This window comes from Rhinatrema bivittatum, chromosome 6, assembly GCF_901001135.1.
Source record: "Rhinatrema bivittatum chromosome 6, aRhiBiv1.1, whole genome shotgun sequence".
Lineage (NCBI taxonomy): Eukaryota > Metazoa > Chordata > Amphibia > Gymnophiona > Rhinatrematidae > Rhinatrema > Rhinatrema bivittatum.
In genome coordinates this window covers 151,925,859-151,944,519 of record NC_042620.1, presented here as the reverse complement: position 1 = coordinate 151,944,519, position 18,661 = coordinate 151,925,859, and the positions used below count along the sequence as shown (strand labels likewise).

Here is an 18,661-nt window from a genome sequence, read left to right as displayed (position 1 = left end):
CAATGGCAATACACCACCACCCAGGACTCTCTGAAGATCTCAGCTGGACAGGCCCACCTAGAAGTGGGAGTACGCCTATGGCTGCTATACTCTATTGTCCTTGGATATGATCTACCAGATTTTGGGACTCTCTGCGCCTGGCTTTCAACTGAACCAGCCATATCAACTAATGATGAATCATTCCTTGAGGTTTTCCCCATTAGAAGACCCAGACTTATTGATCAGGGAGCCTACGAACTCTAAACCTCGGATGCAATACCACAAGGAGTAGCTCAGATATTCCAGGCACCTAGAGGCCACAATAGATAAGGTTCCCAGGATAGAAGAGGACCCCCAAGCCCTCCAGAAACCCTTAGTTATTTTTCCAGAATGGGATGGGGAGGGTAATCCTGATAACCTTCAACATTTCAAAGTGAAGATAAACTACAAAAATTCTACACAAAGTTGTACATAAAGGTCCAACCACAAGAAGTGCAATGTTTATAAATTGGAAGGAATTGGTATCAGTCTCTGCTCATGCTCAACATTCAATCTACAGTCACTTGCCCACTATGGGCTACAAACTGTTTCATGCAAAAGTACTGCAGTGTCCATCATTTAACCATTTCCAACCTATCATTCTACATTTTAACTATATCTTTATTCAAAAAAATGTTTATCTTAAAAAGTTTCTTTAACACTAGCTACCATATTTTAATGACATTTCACTGCTGAAAAATCTTCCAGTAGTGTACTTGGTTGACTGTGAAGCCACTCAGTCACCAACTTGTACTTAATGGGCTATATGCTCACTGCAAATCAATTACCCAACATTGGCACTGTTTTGAAGCTTAAATTCACTTTCATCGGGGGTAAATTGAAGAAGCTAGAACAAAAGGCACAACAAAATTTTAGAACAACTTCATACAGACAATGTACACAAATAATATCATACTAATAAAACCTGCCACTCAACCTGGGACCTTGTAACTGACTGGCCAAGAGTGGCTCTGCTTAGCTTCAAGAAAAATGGCAGAGTCCTATCATGCCGTCACTGCTGCACTCACTCAATTTAAAAGGTTGCTATTGATACTAATGTAACCAATCAGTAACCATGAGGTCAGCACATGACTCATGTCCATGAAAAACACCAATCAACATTACAGAAATACCTAAACCTGGAGACATGAAGATACCCACAGAAGCAGTGTAGAACCACTGCAGAAACACAGGATACATATAGCAATCAAGGAGTAAACAGGAACAGAAAACATAGGACCAAATCTAAGACCACATAAGACCAAGGACCAAACATAGGACCAAGCTCTGGCTAGTGTAGACTGAAAGCCTGGAATATATCTATCCAAACAGGAACAAGATGGCCACCAGCAGGAAATGTGGGCCACAGAGCTGGGAGGAATAACCAAAAAATATAAGAGGCTCACTGAGGTCCTCTGTTGGTGGGAGGCAAGAACTACCCAATACTTGCAACTAGCCTATTTTATGATCATCAGGAGTGCTAAAGACTTCTGGACAGCCTCTGACCTTTTCTCTCCCTGCTGCAATCTTAGTCCTCTCTCTTAATGTTCTGGTCAGGAACCATGATCAAAGGGCCAGCTCTTCCATTGGCAAACTAGGCGGCTGCCTACAGTGTCAAAGTTTGGGGAGGTGGTTGGTGACAGCAAAATTCCTGAAACCTCCATATGCCACCCACACACTTTTAATGAAGGCCTTGTACTTTTGGGTCTGCTTGCCACTCACCAACAATGGCAGTTAAGCCAAATCACTTTTGCTGTCTCTCTTCTGCCAAATCTCTCTCCTCTTTTGCTTGGATGGGAGTTGTCAAGATCTGGACTCACTCATTGCTGATTCAATCTCTCACTGCCTGCCCCTTTCTCACTACCAGGGGTCTGGTTCCAGATGCTGTTTTCCCCACCTCTCTCCTCCTGTCTCAGCTAGTAGGTCAATCATGGGGGGGGGGGGGGGGGTGGTGGGGAGTGAGGGGTAGCACAAGGCTGATGGTTTGCCTAGAGCACCTGATACTCTCTCACTGGCTTTGCATGCTCAGCATGGAAAATAGTCAGCTACACCCTCAGCTAACAAGCCAGCTACACCCTTGGCTAACAAAGTTCCAGAACAGGAATCCCAGAGTTCTTACAAATAGCTCTATAAGTTGCAAACGCATATGCAAGAATGATTCAGCAGGAACTTCAAACTTAGCAGAGCAGGGCTGGGCTGAGTGGGAAGCTCAAGCCTGAAGCTTCAGTTCTTTGTAATTCAGCTCCCTTTAAGACTTTTTCTTCTAGCTTTCTTCAGGACTTCATGCCATAGCATAGGATGCAAAATTCAATATTGCGATTGAATATTAACACAATCCACTGACACAGGATTGGTGAGCTTCCAATACTGCTTCTTCCTAGCTGCTATCACCATGCAGATTTCAGGTAGTTGATGACATGTTCTGGAAGACATTTGATCAACTGAAATAAGCTGCTTGACTAGATACTAAGTTTGTCAAGGCCTCAGAGATCAGAAAGTTTGTGTCTCATTCTACCAGCTTAAATTGCAAGGTTGAAAATAGATTATATGTAGAACAATAGCAAGTTTTATCTCAGTGCAGTCTCATTGGCATGTATTTTATAATTGCAGAGGCCATCACTTATTACTTGACTTCCATTTTAGTTTGGATCATAACTGCACTCATTCCAATTTAGGGTGACTAGCTAGACCCTACAATAGTCTGTTTGAAATAGCACTGCGAAGTGAAATGTGGTTCATATTGGGGTTCTAAGATTTACAATGCTTAGGAACCTTGAGATTTACAACACTCTTTAAGAGCATTGAATATATTGTATTATTCAGCAGCTATCTTCTATGCTACGACTTTCAGTTTTTCTAGATGCTTTTTAGTGGCTGTGACAAATGCAAATTTAAAGTTAAATAAAATCTTTAGATTTAAGGATTAATTTATTGATAATTGAAAAAGAGTGTTTGTTGGTATATATTAAGGAAAGTGGTTTTCACATAAGTTTGGGTGGTAACATTACTAAAAGAGGCCTTATGTTTTTGTTTTTAAATGAATTGTTGCGATTCTGCCCTTTGGGCGACCTCTCCACCTTCTTTTCTTTGCTTCTTCAGCGGCCTGCCGGCCACCAGCATTCCCTCCTACAGTACTGAGACCAACGGCATCTTTCCATGTGGCTGGCACCGTGCTGCTCTCCCGTCACGGCTGAGCTGCGCTTAACTCTCTATGCGGCCTGGAGGCCGCTGACACCCTGCACACACGACTGGGAGGCGTGCTGTATAATCCTAAGAGGCCCGGAGGCCACTGACAACTCACATGCGTGGCCGGAGCCGCAGTCTTCATTCCTTCCTTGCCTTTGCAAGGAGTAAGTCCTCTTTAGGACTCCATGTCTGCTTCTCCTCCTAGGCACTCTGTTCTGTGTGGGATCCCGTGTCTTCGTCGTTGTTCCATGTTCTGGTCTCTGCCTTGGTGTCTTCAATGTTCCATGATGTCCTCGATGTTTCCCTTGATGCTCCATGATGTCCAGTTGTCCAGCTGTTCCTATTGTCCAGATGTCTGCCTGTTCCTAATGTCTTCAGCTCCGCTGACCTGTCCCTCGTGGTCCGCGACCAGTCCGGCTGGACTGTGTAGAGCGCTGGTGAGTCATCCCATCTGACGGTGCCATGGAGTCATCTTACCTCGTGTCTGATCTGCCTTGTTCCTAAGTCTGTCTTGATGTCCGTAAACCCGATGTCTACCTTGCCTTGATGTTCTTGCCTGTCTTCCTTCCCTAGACGGGTCCTGTCCTTCAGTGTGGTCCGCGACCAGTCTGGCTGGACTGTGTAGGGCGCCTGAGGGATCTGGTTGCCTGCCCACTCCTGTCCTTGGATTTCCATGGCTCTGATGCCTTCTTGTGTGGTCCGCGACTCAGCCCGGCTGGGCTGAGTAGGGCACCAGTATGGACATTGTTTGCCTGGAGGTTCTGGACTTTAACCAATGGTTTAATCTTGCCTGCCATGCCTGTCCGTATCTTGCCATGCTTTGAGTTTTCGTCTGCCCTGCAATGTCTTGAGTCGTCTACCTTGCCATGCCTGACATCTTTGTCTATCCTGCCACAACTGACATCTTCGTCTACCCTGCCACGACTGACGTCTTCGTCTGTGCCATGTCTTTGACCGCCTGTCCTCTGTCCGACCGTTTGCCGCCGCTTCCCAGCGACAGTCCGAAAGCGTTTGGAATGGTCGGAGACCATTCAGAGACCACCATTGCATTGGTGGTCTCAAGGAGGCATGCAGGTTCGGTCGAGGGTCAGGGACGTCTCACTGCAAGGACACACATCTCATTCCTTGCTGGAGAGCACCCCCTGGTGCTCTTGCCCAGTGCAGTGCAACAGACTGCGAAGGCCATGTGCCCAGTGGGATAGCTTTGTCCTGGGTCTCGTCTCTGGACTTTGCTTCTGGTCTCAAAAAAAAATTTTTTTTTTGGGATCTCTTCTCTCCAGGATTTTCTTTTCTGTTTCTCTACAACCTGCAGGAGGTGCCTCCACCATCGATGTTCCTGGATCTCCTATCTCCCGAGGACGGGAGGGGACCCCTTTGAAAGGGGGGCACTGTTGTGATTCCGCCCTTGGGCAGCCTCTTCACTTTCTTTTCTTTGCTTCTTCAGCGGCCTAGCGGCCCGCTAGCATTCCATCTTGCAGTCCAGAGCCCCCCCGCATCTTTCCACGTGGCTGGCATTGCACTGCTCTCCCATCACGGCTGAGCCACGCTTAACTCTCTATGCGGCCTGGAGGCTGCTGACACAATGCACACGTGGCTGGGAGCCACGCTGTATAATCCTAAGCGGCCCGGAGGCCGCTGACAACTCACCTGCGCGGCCGGAGCTGCGCTGCCACATACCAAGTGGCTGGAGGCCGCCAACCAACTCCTATCGCGGCAGGAGCTGCGATGCTATTTCTATGCAACTAGGAAGCCGCCGACTGACGTCCCCATGAGGCCCGGAGGCTACCGACCAACCTCGAGCCCTCTGTGGGAAGAGGGCCTGCATTCCGGGTCCTTCCTGCTTTGTGGAGCCGCCCTGAAGTTCACCTTCTGAGGGAGGGAAGCCGCCTACCATTTCGGGGCCTACTTGAGGCCTAGTTCCTGCCTCCAGCGCCGCATCAGCAGCAGGGATGCCGCTCTCCATGGTCCTGAACTTCCTGCTTCCTCCTAGTGGCCAAGGCCTTGTCTTCCTTCCCTTCTTAAAGGGACAGCGAGGGAGTGGTGCACCACTGATGTCAACGATGGATCCGCCTCATCCTGCATTATAAAAAGCTTCAGGCTTCATTCCTTCCTTGCCTTTGCAAGGAGTAAGTCCTCCTTAGGACTCCATGTCTGCTTCTCTTCCTAGGCACTCTGTTCTGTGTGGGATCCCGTGTCTTCGTCGTTGTTCCATGTTCTGGTCTCTGCCTTGATGTCTTCAATGTTCCATGATGTCCTCGATTGTTTTCCTTGATGTTCATGATGCCCAGATGTCCCACCTGTTCCTGAAGTCCAGATGTCTGCCTGTTCCTAATGTCTTCAGCTCCGCTGACCTGTCCCTCGTTGTCCGTGACCCAGTCCGGCTGGACTGTGTAGGGCCGCTGGTGGGTCATCCCCATCTGATGGTGCCATGGATTATCTCACCTCGTGTCTGACTTGCCCTTGTTCCTGAGTCTGTCTTGATGTCACGTACGCCCGATGTCTACCTTGTATGCTGTTGTTGCCTTAGTCTTCCTTCCCTGGACGGGTCCTGTCCTTCAGTGTGGTCCGCGACCAGTCCGGCTGGATTGCGTAGGGCGCCTGAGGGATCTGGTTGCCTGCCCCGCTCCTGTCTTTGGATTTCCGTGCTTGAGCCTTCTTGTGTGGTCCGCGGACTCAGCCCACCTGGGCTGAGTAGGGAAGCCAGTATGGACATTGTTTGCCTGGAGCTTCTGGACTTTTAACCAATTAGTTTTAGTCTTGCCTTGCCATGCCATGCCTGTCTTGTCATGCCTTGCATGCCTTGCCTGTCCCGTATCTTGCCATGCCTTGAGTCTTCGTCTGTCCTGCAACGTCTTGAGTCTTCGTCTGTCCCACAACGTCCTGAGTCTTCGTCTACCTTGCCACGCCTGATGTTTTCGTCTGTGCCATGTCTTCGACCACCTTGTCCTCTGTCCGACCTGCTGTTTCCTGCTGCTTCCCAGCGGCAATCCGAAAGGGCTTGGAACGGTCGGAGGACCATTCAGAGACCACCATTGTGTTGGTGGTCTCAAGGAAGCGTGCAGGTTCGGTTGAGGGTCAAGGACGTTTCACTGCAAGGACACACATTTCGTCCCGCGCTGGAGAGCTCCCCCTGGTGCTCTCGCCCAGTGCAGCACAACATGAATAAGACTGCAAGTTATAATGGTAGCAGCATATTGGGGGTAATTTTCAAAAGGATTTACATGCTTAAAACTGAATTCTACATGTGTAAATATACCTTATATGTTTAAATGGCCATTTGAAAATTGCTACACTATATGCCAGGGGTCGGGAACCCATGGCTCACGAGCCAGATATGGCTCTTTTGAGGGCTGCATCTGGCTCGCAGACAAGTGTCGCCACACTTTCCCGCTGACCCAGCTGCTCCCCGGTCCTCCTCCGCCCGGGCTTAAAATGCTGTCAGCCCGGGCGGAACGCGGCAGGACAGCTGGAGTCAGCGGCACCAGCGTGCTCTCTTCTTCCCGCCCCCCAGCGGGCCCGGAAGAGGAAGTGGAGAGTATCGTGTGCGTGCGCGGCAAGAAGAGGCCACGCTAGTGTGCTCGGCATCGGCCCGAAGAAAAGAAGACTGCAGCGCGGCTCGGAGGAAAATGAAGAGCTTCATCCGCGGCCGATGGGACTCCGCCTCCACGAGGCTGAAATGAAGGAGGTTAGCTTGCTCGCTCATCACTCTCTCTCTCTCCCCCCACCCCAGGAACTCGCGGCAGCAGCAGCCTTCTCCCAACGCTAACCTCCTTCATTTTCAGCCCTCGCGGAGGCGGAGTCCCATCGGCCGCGGTTTTGAAGCTCTTCATTTCCTCCGAGCCGCGCTGCAGTCTTCTTTTCTTCGGGCCGATGCCGAGGTGCACTAGCGTGGCCTCTTCTTGCTGCGCATGCATCCGATGCTCTCCACTTCCTCTTCTGGGCCGCGGGGGGGGGGGGGGCCTGTGTGTGTGTGTGTGTGTGTGAGAGAGATTGCATGTATATGAATGATTGAGAGCCTGTACATGTGAAAGAGAGTATGTCTGTGATTGAGAGCCTGCCTGTGAGAGAGAGAGCATGAATGTAAGTTTACCATTGGGAACCTGTATGTGTAAGTTTGTGATTGAAAACCTGTTTGTGTGAAAGAGTATGTGTGTATGATTGAGATCCTTTGTGTGTGAGAGAAATCATGTGTTTGTATGATTAAGAGCCTGTGTGTATAAGTAAGAGAGAGATCATGTGTGTCTGTGTGTGATTGAGAGCTGGTTTAGGTGATGGAGCATGTGAGTATGTGATTGAGAGCCTGTGTTTAAATGAGAGAGAGAGAGACCATGAGTGTCTGTGTGTGATTGAGAGCTGATTTAGGTGAGGGAGCATGTGAGTATGTGATTGAGAGCCTGTGTGTAAATGAGAGAAAGAGAGGACATGTTTGTAAGCATGTGAATGAGAGTCTGTGTGTGAGAGAAAAAGACAGCATGTATTTATGTGACTGAAAGCCTGTGTGTGTGTGTAAGTGTGAAAAGATAGACAGCATGTGTGTAAATGTGTAATTAAGAGCCTATATACCCTGTTTCCCCGAAAATAAGACATCCCCCGAAAATAAGACCTAGTAGAGGTTTTGCTGAATTGCTAAATATAAGACCTCCCCTGAAAGTAAGACCTAGCAAAGTTTTTATTTGGGAGCATGCCCGTCGCACAGAACACCAGAGCATGCAGCTGTGATTTTTTTACCCTGCAGGATTCACAGTTAGTTGTCATCACAAACCAGCATAACCAGACAACTATTCAGAATATAATAAATGTTCATTTTTTTGTTCAACAATATATGTGAATTCTTCTTCATGGAAAAATAAGACATCCCCTGAAAATAAGGCCTAGTGCATCTTTGGTAGCAAAAATGAATATAAGACACTGTCTTATTTTCGGGGAAACAGGGTAAGTGAGAGAGAAAAAACATGTGTATATGTGAGTACTGAGAGCATGTGTGTATAGGTGTGTCATTGAGAGCCAGTGTGAGAGAGAGCGCTGGTATGTGACTGAGAGAGGAGAAAGTTCCAAGCAAACCACCCCGCCTCCTGCTAATTCAGAACAATCTCAGGACACCTGGATATCAACGTTCCCAGGTATGCAGAGCAAAAAGATTTGTATCCTTTATTTTTCATTACTGGGTCTCTTGTGTCTGCTATTTTGAAATATTTTGTGGTATCTGGAATGTTTTATATGAGTTTTTAATTATTGGATATTCCACTCATCAGCTGTTTCGAAATATGTTCTTTTTGTTAGTACAGTTTTACTGCTGATGATTTTATATTTCTTGATTTGTTTTTATAAGGATGGGTGATGTTTCTTTTTTCCTTTGTTACACTGCATACAGAGACTCTGGCTTGTTGCAGTTTCCAGTTCAGTTTCTGTCTGCATGCTTCTTGTTATGCGTTTTGGTCTCTTTATTCTATGTTAGGTGAGGGACAGCACGTGATTCAGGTGAGGTTTTCTGCTGGCGTGTAGTTTCTGTGTAGGACTCTATAGCAGCCTGACTTGGTCCGTTTTCCTTAATAGGAGATGTATTGGTGTCTTAAGGCCTGGTGTAATATTTTCAGAGACTTATTGTACTTTAAAAGTGTGATCTTACATAAATGCACACATTTACTTGTATTTAGTTTTAAACATATTGTATGGCTCTCATGGAATTACATTTTTAAAATATGTGGTGTTTATGGCTCTCTCAGCCAAAAAGGTTCCTGACCCCTGCTATATGCCATTGAATAACGTGTAAATGCACTTTTGAGAAGTAATTTTAAAAAGAGTTACACATGTAAATGTTATATACTATTGTAGCAATTTTAAAAAAGCCATTTACGTGCAAATATTGTAGCAGTTTTCAAAAGCTCACTTACATGCATAAAGTGTATTTACATATGTAAAACCCATTTTAAGCATGTAAATGTTTTTTAAAATCAGGCCCTAAGCAGGTAACTAGGCTTTTAGAAATTGTTGCAACAGTATGTTACAGTTACATGCATAACTCATTTGAAAAGTACCTCTATTGTGTACAGAAAGGTTTATTCATTTACATAGTAACAGAGGTTAAGTTACCCGTTTTGAGGCTGGAAAGGAAGATGAGGTGAATTGTTATTTGGGAATGTTAGTGAATAAATATTTTCCTATTCAAAGGCAGTGCAGGGGTTGTGTGGGAAAATGAAGAGCAGCAAATAAGGTGATAATGAGCATTTACAGGCTGATTAATGAAATTCAATACCTTGATAACATACATTACTTACCACAGCTCCAATTAGTTCTAATAGGATCTGTTCACTAATAACATACCTTATTGTGTGTTAATGTATATTATTGTAGTAGTGCACTTTTGTGAATAGACCTGCTGATAATGAAGCATTTTAGGACACCCCCATTCTGAGTCATGGAATGTATTAGCTGTTTCATTTCCCGGTGAATAACCCCAATTATCCTTTTTTCCTACGTGTAGAGCTGCTGAGGTGTTGTTCTATAAGAACATACATACTGGGTCAGACCAAGGGTCCATCAAGCCCAGCATCCTGTTTCCAACAGTGGCCAGACCAGGCTATAAGTACCCAAAAACTAAGGTCTATCCCATGCTAGTAATAGCACTGGCTATTTTCTAAGTCAACTTGATTAATAGCAGGTAATGGACTTCTCCTCCAAGAACTTATCCAAACCTTTTTTAAACCCAGCTACACTAAGGGGTAGATTTATAAAAGTAGCCTGCGGTACTTTTGTTCGCGCACCAGACGCAAACAAAAGTAATCCGGGGTCAGCGCGCGCAAGCCTGCGTGCGCTGAGCCGCACAGCCTGCCTCCGTTCCCCCCCCCTACCTTTATCGCGTGCCATGGTCCGGGTCGCTGTGGCCACGCCCCTGGAACGCCCCCCGATGACGCTATCTGGCCGCGACATGCCCCAGGACTTACGCACGTCCTGGGGCTCTTCCATGTGCGGGCCAGTTCTATGCAACATAGGTTCGGCACGCGCAGGCGGAGCTTTGGGACAGGTTTTCGGGGGATATGCGCGTATCTTACGCGTGTACCCCTTTGAAAATCTGTCCCCTAAGTGCACTAACCACATTCCCCTGGCACACATTCCAGAGCTTTAATTGTGCGTTGAGTGAAAAAGACTTTCTCCAATTCGTTTTTAAATGTGCACATGCTAACTTCATGGAATGCCCCCTAGTCCTTCTGTTATCCGAAGAGTAAAGTAAACCGATTCACATTTACCCATTCTCACACCTCTCATGATTTTTAAACACCTCTATTCATATCTCCCTCAGCCGTCTCTTCTCCAAGCTGAACCGTCCCTAACCTTTTTAGTTTTTCCTCATAGGGGAGCTGTTCATCCCCCTTTATCATTTGGTCGCCCTTCTCTGTACCTTCTCCATCGCAACTATATATTTTTTGAGATGCGGCGACCAGAATTGTACACAGTATTCAAGGTGCGCTCTCACCATGGAGCAATACAGAGGCATTATGACATTTTCCGTTTTATTCACTATTCCCTTCTTTATAATTCCTAACATTCTATTTGCTTTTTTGACTGCCGCAACACACTGAGCCGATGATTTCAATGTATTATGCACTATGACGTCTAGATCTCTTTCCTGGGTGGTAACTCCTAATATGGAACCTAACATCGTGTCACTATAGCATGGGCTATTTTCCCTATATGCATCACCTTGCACTTATCCACATTAAATTTCATCTGCCATTGGATGCCCAATTTTCCAGTCTCACAATGTCCTCCTGCAATTTATCACAATCTGTTTGTGATTTAACTACTTTGGACTTCAAAGGGACGTGGGATAAATACTGTGGATCCATAAAGTCTAAAGGATGTGAATGAAGAGAAGAGGCATGGGGGTAGTTTGCGGTAATTACGGCTACTACCTGAAGATTAATACCCTTATTCAATAAACATACTCATTGTCAATGCAACTCCAGCATTGCTCTATGCTTCAACGGCAAGAGGAAATGTGGAAAAAAAGGATTTGCATTCACAAAAAAAAACAGGGAGTAGCTTGCTTGTTGTGGCGGTTACTACTCCAAACCAAATAAGTCTGATACTTCACTTCAATGCATATCCAGCATAGCTATCTGCTTCAACGGCAGGGGGGAAAGAGGAAAAGAGGATTTATATTCAGGCAACAACCAACAAGGAATGAATTACATACTCTGGGCAAACAAATAATTATGGGAGTAGCTTTCTTTTTACGGCGGTTACTATCCTGAATCAATTAAGCCTGGTACTTCACTGGGAATACATATCCAGCGCAACACACTGCTTCAACGGCAGGGGGAATAAAGAAAAGAGGAATTATATTCAGTCAATAACTAACAAGGACTGAATGGCACAGGCTGGGTAAACAAATAAGTGTTGGAGTAACTTGCTTATTGCAGCATTTGCTACCCCTGACCGATGGAGCTGGATGCTTCGCTTGGATGCAGCTCCAGCGTTGCTCTCTACATCAATGACGGGGGTGGAGGGAAACTGGAACCAGGGGGTTGCTGATGGGAGCCAAGAGTAACAGATAAGTATGAGAAAAAAAAAGTGTAAAAGCTTTCTGGGCAGACTGGATGGGCCATTTGGTCTTCTTCTGCCATCATTTCTATGTTTCTTTCACAATCTGCTTGTGATTTAACTACTCTGAATAATTTTGTATCATCTGCAAATCTGATAACCTCACTCGTCGTATTCCTTTCCAGATCATTTATAAATATATCAAAAAGCACGGGTCCCAGTACAGATCCCTGAGGCACTCCACTACCCATCCCTCTCCACTGAGAAAACTGTCCATTTAATTCTACTCTCTGTTGCCTGTCTTTTAACCAGTTTGTATTCCACAAAAGGACATCGCCACCTATCCCATGACTTTTTACTTTTCCTAGAAGCCTCTCATGAGGAACTTTGTCAAATGCCTTCTGAAAATCCAAATACCCTATGATCTGGATCAGGCAGACATCCAAGTTTGCTATCCAGGCAGATAAACTTTCTTTCCAGTCAGTCCTCAAGACAAAGATTCCTTAAGTTTGAAATTATTTATTGTACAGGTAGATTCTACTTACAATTGTTGCATCTCAAATGTAAGCCCCAAGGCAAAGATCTTTGGTAACTGGAGACAGGGTAGCAGGAGGGAGAAGGAAGCTTCTTGTGTTGCAGGAGTTAGTTTATGGTGGAGGTAGGGAGCTTGAGGGATATGAGGCTGATTTAGTCTTCAAAAGAAGGTAGTAAAAAGGAAGTTTAAAAACGTAATCGTTTCTGACATTCCCTCCCCCGTCACAGCTTCCTCCATTTATCACTTCAAACTAGAACCAATTTGATGGAAAGAACCAATAAAGCAACACAAAAAAATATGCATGCCAGCTATGCTGCACCATCACTTCTTGCTAAACTCAGTTTAAATACAAAAATATCAGAATCTGCTGTTATTTAGCAATTTGGGCCTTTAAAACAAACGTAAATACAGCATTTCTTGTGAATTTTTTCAATTCTGAAGGTACACAAAACATCTCAAACTCTTGAAAGGGGTAGTCATGAAAAGTTGAGAAGGGGATAAGATAGAGGTCTTTAAGATCATGAGAGGTCTTGAATGAGTAGATGTGAATCGGTTATTTACACTTTCAAATAAAAGAAGGGCTAGGGGGCATTCCATGAAGTTAGCAAGTAGCACATTTAAGACTAATTGGAGAAAATTATTTTTCACTCAACGCACAATTAAGCTCTGGAATTTGTTGCCAGAGGATATGGTTAGTGCAGTTAGTGTAGCTGGGTTCAAAAAAGGTTTGGATAAGTTCTTGGAGAAGTCCATTAACTGCTATTAATCAAGTTTACTTAGGGAATAGCAACTGCTATTAATTGCATCAGTAGCATGGGATCTTCTTAGTATTTGGGTAATTGCCAGGTTCTTGTGGCCTGGTTTGGCCTCTGTTGGAAACAGGATGCTGGGCTTGATGGACCCTTGGTCTGACCCAGGATGGCAATTTCTTATGTTCTTATGTCTACGGAGAAAAAGCTCAGACTTCAATTACCCCAATATTGACTGAGTAAATGTATCATCGGGACACGCTAGAGAGATAACGTTTCTAGATGGAATAAATGATAGCTTTATGGAGCAATTGGTTCAGGAACCGACGAGAGAGGGAGCAATTTTAGATCTAATTCTCAGTGGAGCACAGGACTTGGTGAGAGAGGTAACATTGGTGGGGCCGCTTGGCAATAGTGATCATAATATGATCAAATTTGATTTAATGACTGGAAGAGGAACAGTGTGCAAATCCAAGGCTCTCGTGCTAAACTTTCAAAAGGGAAACTTTGATAAAATGAGAAAAATTGTTAGAAAAAAATGAAAGGAACAGCTACAAAAGTTAAAAATGTCCAAGAGGCATGGACATTGTTAAAAAATACCATTCTAGAAGCACAGTCTAGATGTATTCCACACATTAAGAAAGGTGGAAAGAAGGCAAAACGATTACCGGCATGGTTAAAAGGGGAGGTGAAAGAAGCTATTTTAGCCAAAAGATCTTCATTCAAAAATTGGAAGGAACCAACAGAAGAAAATAGGATAAAGCATAAATGTTGGCAAGTTAAATGTAAGACATTGATAAGACAGGCTAAGAGAGAATTTGAAAAGAAGTTGGCTGTAGAGGCAAAAACTCACAGTAAAAACGTTTTTAAATATATCCGAAGCAGAAAGCCTGTGAGGGAGTCAGTTGGACCGTTAGATGACCGAGGGGTTAAAGGGGCACTTAGAGAAGATAAGGCCATCGCGGAAAGATTAAATGATTTCTTTGCTTCGGTGTTTACTGAAGAGGATGTTGGGGAGGTACCCGTAATGGAGAAGGTTTTCATGGGTAAGGATTCAGATGGACTGAATCAAATCACGGTGAACCTAGAAGATGTGGTAGGCCTGATTGACAAACTGAAGAGTAGTAAATCACCTGGACTGGATGGTATACACCCCAGAGTTCTGAAGGAACTAAAAAATGAAATTTCAGACCTATTAGTAAAAATTTGTAACCTATCATTAAAATCATCCATTGTACCTGAAGACTGGAGGATAGCAAATGTAACCCCAATATTTAAAAAGGGCTCCAGGGGCGATCCAGGAAACTACAGACCAGTTAGCCTGACTTCAGTGCCAGGAAAAATAGTGGAAAGTGTTCTAAACATCAAAATCACAGATCATATAGAAAGACATGGTTTAATGGAACAAAGTCAGCATGGCTTTACCCAGGCCAAGTCTTGCCTCACAAATCTGCTTCACTTTTTTGAAGGAGTTAATAAACATGTGGATAAAGGTGAACCGGTAGATGTAGTATACTTGGATTTTCAGAAGGCGTTTGACAAAGTTCCTCATGAGAGGCTTCTAGGAAAAGTAAAAAGTCATGGGATAGGTGGCGATGTCCTTTCGTGGATTGCAAACTGGCTAAAAGACAGGAAACAGAGTAGGATTAAATGGGCAATTTTCTCAGTGGAAGGGAGTGGACAGTGGAGTGCCTCAGGGATCTGTATTGGGACCCTTACTGTTCAATATATTTAGAAATGATCTGGAAAGAAATACGACAAGTGAGATAATCAAATTTGCAGATGACACAAAATTGTTCAGAGTAGTTAAATCACAAGCAGAGTGTGATAAATTGCAGGAAGACCTTGTGAGACTGGAAAATTGGGCATCCAAATGGCAGATGTAATGTAATGTGGCTAAGTGCAAGGTGATGCATATAGCGGAAAATAACCCATGCTATAATTACACAATGTTGGGTTCCATATTAGGTGCTACAACCCAAGAAAGAGATCTAGGCGTCAAGACTTAAAACCTGGTTATTTATGAAAGCATATCCCGAAACCAACTGAACCTTAATTCACCTTAATCAACTGTGACCACCCAATAGGCTAAGGCTAATCAAAAACTTTGCCAGGTTTGGGCAGTTTTCGTTCTTCTGTTAAATTAATATCAACTCTTCACTGTTCCAAGTTGTATTATGTCCCTGTTATATTGTAACTGCTACTTTTTCTGTTGCACCTGTTAATGTTATTATTATTCTCCCTTTCTGCACACCTTGTTTATTGTAAACCGGCATGATGCGATTTCCATCGCGAATGCCGGTATAGAAAAAACTCAAATTAAATAAATAAATAGTGGATAACACATTGAAATCGTCGGTTCAGTGTGCTGCGGCAGTCAAAAAAGCAAACAGAATGTTGGGAATTATTAGAAAGGGAATGGCGAATAAAGCGGAAAAGGTCATAATGCCTCTATATCGCTCCATGGTGAGGCTGCACCTTGAATACTGTGTACAATTCTGGTCGCCGCATCTTAAAAAAGATATAATTGCGATGGAGAAGGTACAGAGAAGGGCTACCAAAATGATAAGGGGAATGGAACAGCTCCCCTATGAGGAAAGACTAAAGAGGTTAGGACTTTTCAGCTTGGAGAAGAGACGGCTGAGGGGGGATGTTTAAAATTATGAGAGGTCTAGAATGGGTAGATGTGAATCGGTTATTTACTCTTTCGGATAATAGAAAGACTAGGGGGCACATTTAAAACTAATCGGAGAAAGTTCTTTTTTATTCAACGCACAATTAAACTCTGGAATTTGTTGCCAGAGGATGTGGTTAGTGCAGTTAGTATAGCTGTGTTTAAAAAAGGATTGGATAAGTTCTTGGAGAAGTCCATTACCTGCTATTAAGTTCACCTGGAGAATAGCCACTGCCATTGGCAATGGTAACATGGAATGGACTTGGTTTTTGGGTGCTTGCCAGGTTCTTATGGCCTGGATTGGCCACTGTTGGAAACAGGATGCTGGGCTTGATGGACCCTTGGTCTGACCCAGTATGGCATTTTCTTATGTTCTTAAGTAAATCAGTTTCAAAATGGGGCTGTAGAGGGAATCTTTAGTTAGTATATAGGCCCCAGTGTCTATGTCCATAGAACAGCACTTCTTTGGAGGGCTGACGTATTATACTGTGTTCAGGCTATCGAAAATCAGACAAAAAGGGTAAGATTTACTAATGTTTTTCCCATTTTGTGTCTAGAAGAAAAATGCTTAGTAGATCTGACTCACAGTAAGATTACTTACACGTGGATCTTTGAAGCAAGTACATACAAACTTTGTTTTCCGAGTCAGAATCTCACGTTTGAAAACATGAGAAGAGCCTAAGTTATGTTGTACAAATTAAAAAAAAAACCCAGGTATACCAACAGTCCGCTCTGAAGCTTAAGAATTTAGATAAAAATATATACTACTGATACCTCCACCAGTCTCCCTTCCCACGTTCATAATTACAAATAGGCACATCTACCATAGCCTCCCAACAGCGATCACATGAGATATAGCAGTCACTTGATTAATTTTAGTTTCTCTTCGCAAGACCGGGCGGAAGTACTAATGCGCATGTGCCCCAGGGTTGTAGACTGTACATGTGGCACATGCGCGCTAGCTGCAAAACAGGGTGAGCGCGTGTCTTCCTTAACTGGAGCCTATCGTTCTTTATGATGTATTTGGGCTGCGCATGCGTGTCAGCCACCAACGAAATCGGCAGTAGTCCTTATCTGGCGCTGCGCCGGTTTGGTGCTAGTGTGCTGCGCATGCGCAGCTCTCTACCTTCACTGAGGTAAGTCTATCAGACTTAAATTATCAAATAAAAGGTGAGTTTGTTGAGCTGCTGTTCTTAGATTTAATTGTCTGTGTTTAAATGTTTCTCGATTATTTATTGGCACCTTCATTTTTTAGCTATGCCACGGACTTTGTATATATTCATAACTGCCGCATGAGGTTGACTGGCGGTAAAGGGGGTAAAGGACCTGATAGGGCCCTTGTGTCACGCTGTGCTGAAATATATTTTTTTCGGCGTGGTGGATTTGGCTGCTTCCGTGCCGGCATCTGACCGTTAGCCGTCTATTGTTTTTAAGTACGTTCGGTTTGTAGAACGTGGTGGCGAGAGCCGGAGCGAACATATTTGGTAGTCCCCCTGACTCCACCTCGGCGAGCAGTGTGGCTGCACACATTCACTCATGGATTAGCCAGAATTCTTCATTTGTTGATACTCTGTTATTAAATAATGTATGTTATTAAATAATGTACTTAGTGATTTGTTTTCCAGTTGAGATATATTCTTGGTAGCATCGCCTCCCTTGGAAGAAGTTGCTGGACTTTAATTTTAGTGCAGTATTATCACCAAAAGTCGGATGTAGACCAAGGATCTTTAATATAGCGATAATCTATGCATCACTTATTTTGGAGATAAAAAGCAGTTAGTGGTAGTTGCAAAGACCGATCAGTTTGCAATTTAGGTTATTTATGTCACATTGCAGTTATTTGGCTATTACATTATATTTACAATGTTCTTCTTTCTAAACAGCCATAAGAGCATTGCTGGCTGGAGCCATTTTATCAGGTTATTTTGTTTTTATAATGAGTTACATAATTTTAAATAAAAAAAAAAAACCCAAAACTTTGAACCACACGGAAATAAATACAAGATATGTTGATAAACTTTGTAAAATGATGCCAGCTTAGCATAAGCAACCTTGCTATGGCACAATCTTGATTCTTTTTTTTTTATCTGCCATTTTTGACCCATAAGTCTTTAACAGAACCATCCTGAAAAAGGTTTGATTATGTCCCTAAAACTTGCTAGACAAATTAATTCTTTTAAGGTTGCTACTTTGGATCAACACAATTATCCAAAAATGATTAAAATGAGTATTACACTCATGTCTTGTTACAAGTAACATGTACTGAGCAAAAGTTACTACTCTAAAAAACATTTAAACTCCAACAGACTGGACCCTGAATGTACCAATTGGGTGTTTTTCAGCTGACACTTATGACCATGTAAATTCCTTTTTAACGATATTTGAAGAAATAATCTCATGCCAAACTCATATTAACATCATCTTCAGATACTTCTTATTGAAATAAGTATTATCACAATGCATAAAAAAAGATTCCAGGTTTTCTTAGGACATTGCATTATAGACAAAATGTTTTGTTGATATTTTGGCTCCAGGAAGAATTGGAGATTCTGATGATTAACAGGAGTAACAAAAAAAATACCAAACCATAAGTAAGCCAGGCCATAGTGAGGTCTATAATGAAAAGCATTTAGCAGGCGAACTCAGAAGTTATCGGTATATATTTGAGTACTTAATCCAGCTAAATTATAGCCAGCTAACTTATCTGGCTAGAATTATAGCTAGAGAAGTTGGGGCATTCTAGAGATAAGTTATCTAGCTAACTCAATACTTCCCAGTTATCTGGCTAACACTGTTTGGCCCTTAAGTTTATCCAGCTAACTTTAGGATGGCCCTATCTGGCTAACTTTGGCTGGATATAGCCATGTGATCCAGCTAACTAGCCAAGCTGCACGGTAGCTGAATATGGGCCTTCATGTTCCTTAGCTGTTGGATAACTTTGTTAATGTATTATAACAA

General features: G+C 43.7%; 1 protein-coding gene across 6 annotated transcripts in view; it reads left to right on the top strand.

Annotated features, from left to right (window-relative positions):
- Positions 1-16,754: 16,754 nt before the first annotated feature.
- Positions 16,755-18,661, top strand: part of SLC39A10 (solute carrier family 39 member 10) — a 314,976-nt gene continuing 313,069 nt past the window's right edge. For 5 of the 6 annotated variants that reach the window (XM_029606079.1, XM_029606076.1, XM_029606077.1 and 2 more), the window contains exon 1: positions 16,755-16,839. The gene's annotated coding sequence lies outside the window, so the exon portion shown is untranslated. Of the gene's footprint in view, positions 16,874-18,661 lie in introns of all 6 variants that reach the window. The other variant, XM_029606074.1, reaches the window with a different exon arrangement.